This window comes from Nannobrachium achirus, assembly GCF_963921795.1.
Source record: "Nannobrachium achirus genome assembly, chromosome: 10".
Classification (NCBI taxonomy): Eukaryota; Metazoa; Chordata; class Actinopteri; order Myctophiformes; family Myctophidae; genus Nannobrachium; species Nannobrachium achirus.
In genome coordinates, this window is record NC_137819.1 from 42,771,968 (window position 1) to 42,777,967 (window position 6,000).

Genomic DNA, 6,000 nt, shown 5'->3' on the forward strand with positions numbered 1-6,000 from the left:
GGATTTCTTTAACATTGAAACATGCTTTTTTAAATAATTCAAACAATATTGCATTTTTATGCAAATTATTCTTCTGCCTCTAAAACATACAAGCAAAGTCACATTTTCATGACAAAATAGTGTAGAGGGTTAGTTCAAATATCACTGAAACCAATCTTACCCCAAATGGCCAAAGGGGGGCGCTATATAATTTTGAGCAGTTTGTAAAACGCTTAAACCCGTTTTTATTCTAGGATTTTTTTTGCAATTTGCATGAAACATTCTACACGCAATCTAAGGACCTTTATCTAACATGCCTATGAAGTGCACACAAAAAAATTATAAAATAATAATAATAAATATAGCTGCAAGCAGCGATAAAGTGTCCAAAGCCAAAAACACCTCAAATCATGAACACAGCCTGGGATGTGCGTGAAATCTTGCAAGCACATTCCCAATAGGTCAAGGAACAGATACCAACCTTCTCACATTGGCCTGTTATAGCGCCACCAGCGGGTCAACTTTTGCACAACACATTTTTGGAACAAAATGGACCAATCTTTGACGTCAGTAACGTCAAAGAGAGCACTGCCTGCGATCTTGACATTTTGTGCTTTTATAGCCATTGTTTTCCGGCTTGAAGCGAGCCCACAATTGTTTCGAAGGAACAATATTTTTCTAGTGACAATATCTAACCGTCATATCAAGTTCTCCTCAAAACTTCGGTTCCTTTCTACTCCTACATACTTAGACAGAAAATGAAAATAAAAACATCAATGTGTTCAGCTTACAGTGGCGAAGTGTGCTATTATTTTTTACAGCAATCGGCCAAATGGTGGCGCTGTAGGAAGCCTTCGAAAGTGCGAACTTTGAACAGATAGAGCTCATGCTCTGTTATACGTACAGTCATGAAACTTGTATACACGTATGCGTCTCCTCATGCCGAACAACTTTTGCACTCTGACTTTTGACCTCTGACCTTTAGATCCCCCAGAATTTTGAATTATATAAAAAACAGTAAAAATCTATCTCCTCCTGGGATTTTTGCGTTACGTGCACAAAACTTTTTTCACATGAACTTTGGACCAATACGGTCAAACTAGTCTCGGCGGATTTCTTTTAAAGTGAAATATAATTTTTTAATACTTCAATCAATATTGCGGTTTTATGCAAATTATTCTTCAGCCTCTAAATCATACATGCAAAGTTACACGTTCATGGCATTTGGCAAAGATGTGGAGGGTTAGTCAAAGTATCACTGAAACCAATTTTATTCCAATCGGCCAAAGGGGGGCGCTATACGAAGCGTTTGAAAATTCAAACTTCAAACGGGCATAAGTCATGACTCGTTTCGTTTGAAGACATGCAACTTGTTACACGCGTGCTTTGACTCAAGCGGAAGACATCTGTGTCGTTGTTAAGTAAGCTCCGCCCTTCGATTTTCCGCCTTTTTGAGCAGTTTGTAAAACGCGTAAACCCGCTTTTATTCTGGAATTTTCGCTCCACGTGCACAAAACTTTTTTTACGTGAACTTTGGACCGATATCTAAAGATCTGTCAGATCGGATTTCTTTAAAATTGAAACATGCTTTTTTTAAATAAATTCAATGAATATTGCAGTTTTATGCAAATTATTCTTCTGCCTCTAAATCATACATGCAAAGTAACATGTTCATGGTATTTGGCAAAGATGTAGAGTGTTAGTCCAAATATCACTAAAACCAATCTTACCCCAATTGGCCAAAGGGGGGCGCTATATCATTTTGAGCAGTTTGTGAAACGCTTAAACCCGTTAGGATTTCTTTTTGCAATTTGCATGAAACATTCTACACACAATCTAAGGACCTTTATATAATATGCCTATGAAGTGCACACACACACAAAAAAATAATAATAATGAATATAGCTGCAAGCAGCGATAAAGTGGCCAAAGCCAAAAACACCTCAAATCATGAACACAGCCTGCAATGTGCGTGAAATCTTACAAGCACATTCCCAATAGGTCAAGGAACAGATACCACCCTTCTTACATTGGCCTGTTATAGCGCCACCAGCGGGTCAACTTTTGCACAACACATTTTTGGAACAAAATGGACCAATCTTTGACGTCAGTAACGTCAAAGAGAGCACTGCCTGCGATCTTGACATTTTGTACTTTTATAGCCATTGTTTTCTGGCTTGAAGCGAGCCCACAATTGTTTCGAAGGAACAATATTTTTCTAGTTATTTATCTATCAGGCAGGCAGTCATATCAAGTATCAAAAAACTTCGGTTCCTTTCTACTCCTACATACTTAGTGAGAAAATGAAAATAAAAACATCAATGTGTTCAGTTTACAGTGGCGAAGTGTGCTATTACTTTTTACAGCAATCGGCCAAATGGTGGCGCTGTAGGAAGCCTTCGAAAGTGCGAACTTTGAACAGGTATAGCTCATGCTGTGTTTGAGGTACAGGCATGAAACCTGTATACACGTATGCGTCTCCTCATGCCGAACAACTTTTAGCCTCTGACTTTTGACCTCTGACCTTTAGATCTCCCACAATTCGGAATTATATGAAAAACAGTAAAAATCTATCTCCTCCTGGGTTTTTTTCGATACGCGCACAAAACTTTTTTCACATGAACTTTGGACCAATACGGTCAAACTAATCTCGGCGGATTTCTTTTAAAGTGAAATATAATTTTTTAATAATTCAATAAATATTGCAGTTTTATGCAAATTATTCTTCGGCCTCTAAATCATACATGCAAAGTTACACGTTCATGGCATTTGGCAAAGATGTAGAGGGTTAGTCAAGGTATCACTGAAACCAATTTTATTCCAATCGGCCAAAGGGGGGCGCTATACGAAGCGTCTGAAAATTCAAACTTCAAACGGGCATAAGTCATGACTCGTTTCGTTTGAAGACATGCAACTTGTTACACGCGTGCTTTGACTCAAGCGGAAGACATCTGTGTCGTTGTTAAGTAAGCTCCGCCCTTCGATTTTCCGCCACTTTGAGCAGTTTGTAAAACGCGTAAACCCGCTTTTATTCTGGAATTTTCGCGTCACGTGCACAAAACTTTTTTTACGTGAACTTTGGACCGATATCTAAAGATCTGTCAGATCGGATTTCTTTAACATTGAAACATGCTTTTTTAAATAATTCAAACAATATTGCATTTTTATGCAAATTATTCTTCTGCCTCTAAAACATACAAGCAAAGTCACATTTTCATGACAAAATAGTGTAGAGGGTTAGTTCAAATATCACTGAAACCAATCTTACCCCAAATGGCCAAAGGGGGGCGCTATATAATTTTGAGCAGTTTGTAAAACGCTTAAACCCGTTTTTATTCTAGGATTTTTTTTGCAATTTGCATGAAACATTCTACACGCAATCTAAGGACCTTTATCTAACATGCCTATGAAGTGCACACAAAAAAATTATAAAATAATAATAATAAATATAGCTGCAAGCAGCGATAAAGTGTCCAAAGCCAAAAACACCTCAAATCATGAACACAGCCTGGGATGTGCGTGAAATCTTGCAAGCACATTCCCAATAGGTCAAGGAACAGATACCAACCTTCTCACATTGGCCTGTTATAGCGCCACCAGCGGGTCAACTTTTGCACAACACATTTTTGGAACAAAATGGACCAATCTTTGACGTCAGTAACGTCAAAGAGAGCACTGCCTGCGATCTTGACATTTTGTGCTTTTATAGCCATTGTTTTCTGGCTTGAAGCGAGCCCACAATTGTTTCGAAGGAACAATATTTTTCTAGTTTATCTATCAGGCAGGCAATCAACAGTAGACGGGATTTCGGTTCCTTTCTACTCCTACATACTTAGTGAGAAAATGAAAATAAAAACATCAATGTGTTCAGCTTACTGTGGCGACGCGTGCTATTACTTTTTACAGCAATCGGCCAAATGGTGGCGCTGCAGGAAGCCTTCGAAAGTGCGAACTTTGAACAGGTATAGCTCATGCTGTGTTTGAGTTACAGCCATGAAACCTGTATACACTTATGCCTCTCCTCATGCCGAACAACTTTTACCCTCTAACTTTTGACCTCTGACCTTTAGGTCTCCCACAATTCGGAATTATATGAAAAACAGTAAAAATCTATCTCCTCCTGGGTTTTTTTCGATACGCGCACAAAACTTTTTTCACATGAACTTTGGACCAATACGGTCAAACTAATCTCGGCGGATTTCTTTTAAAGTGAAATATAATTTTTTAATAATTCAATAAATATTGCAGTTTTATGCAAATTATTCTTCGGCCTCTAAATCATACATGCAAAGTTACACGTTCATGGCATTTGGCAAAGATGTGGAGGGTTAGTCAAGGTATCACTGAAACCAATTTTATTCCAATCGGCCAAAGGGGGGCGCTATACGAAGCGTCTGAAAATTCAAACTTCAAACGGGCATAAGTCATGACTCGTTTCGTTTGAAGACATGCAACTTGTTACACGCGTGCTTTGACTCAAGCGGAAGACATCTGTGTCGTTGTTAAGTAAGCTCCGCCCTTCGATTTTCCGCCACTTTGAGCAGTTTGTAAAACGCGTAAACCCGCTTTTATTCTGGAATTTTCGCGTCACGTGCACAAAACTTTTTTTACGTGAACTTTGGACCGATATCTAAAGATCTGTCAGATCGGATTTCTTTAACATTGAAACATGCTTTTTTAAATAATTCAAACAATATTGCATTTTTATGCAAATTATTCTTCTGCCTCTAAAACATACAAGCAAAGTCACATTTTCATGACAAAATAGTGTAGAGGGTTAGTTCAAATATCACTGAAACCAATCTTACCCCAAATGGCCAAAGGGGGGCGCTATATAATTTTGAGCAGTTTGTAAAACGCTTAAACCCGTTTTTATTCTAGGATTTTTTTTGCAATTTGCATGAAACATTCTACACGCAATCTAAGGACCTTTATCTAACATGCCTATGAAGTGCACACAAAAAAATTATAAAATAATAATAATAAATATAGCTGCAAGCAGCGATAAAGTGTCCAAAGCCAAAAACACCTCAAATCATGAACACAGCCTGGGATGTGCGTGAAATCTTGCAAGCACATTCCCAATAGGTCAAGGAACAGATACCAACCTTCTCACATTGGCCTGTTATAGCGCCACCAGCGGGTCAACTTTTGCACAACACATTTTTGGAACAAAATGGACCAATCTTTGACGTCAGTAACGTCAAAGAGAGCACTGCCTGCGATCTTGACATTTTGTGCTTTTATAGCCATTGTTTTCTGGCTTGAAGCGAGCCCACAATTGTTTCGAAGGAACAATATTTTTCTAGTTGTGGGCTCGCCTATAAGGCGAGCACACTTTAGATATTGTCATTATTTATTTATTTATTTATTTATATACTATATCAAGTTCTCCTCAAAACTTCGGTTCCTTTCTACTCCTACATACTTAGTGAGAAAATGAAAATAAAAACATCAATGTGTTCAGTTTACTGTGGCGAAGTGTGCTATTACTTTTTACAGCAATCGGCCAAATGGTGGCGCTGTAGGAAGCCTTCGAAAGTGCGATCTTTGAACAGGTATAGCTCATGCTGTGTTATACATACAGCCATGAAACCTGTATACACTTATGCGTCTCCTCATGCCGAACAACTTTTACCCTCTAACTTTTGACCTCTGACCTTTAGGTCTCCCACAATTCGGAATTATATGAAAAACAGTAAAAATCTATCTCCTCCTGGGTTTTTTTCGATACGCGCACGAAACTTTTTTCACATGAACTTTGGACCAATACGGTCAGATTTATCTCGGCGGATTTCTTTTAAAGTGAAATATCATTTTTTAATAATTCAATAAATATTGCGGTTTTATGCAAATTATTCTTCTGCCTCTAAATCATGCATGCAAAGTTACACGTTCATGGCATTTGGCAAAGATGTGGAGGGTTAGTCAAAGTATCACTGAAACCAATTTTATTCCAATCGGCCAAAGGGGGGCGCTATACGAAGCGTTTGAAAATTCAAACTTCAAACGGGCATAAGT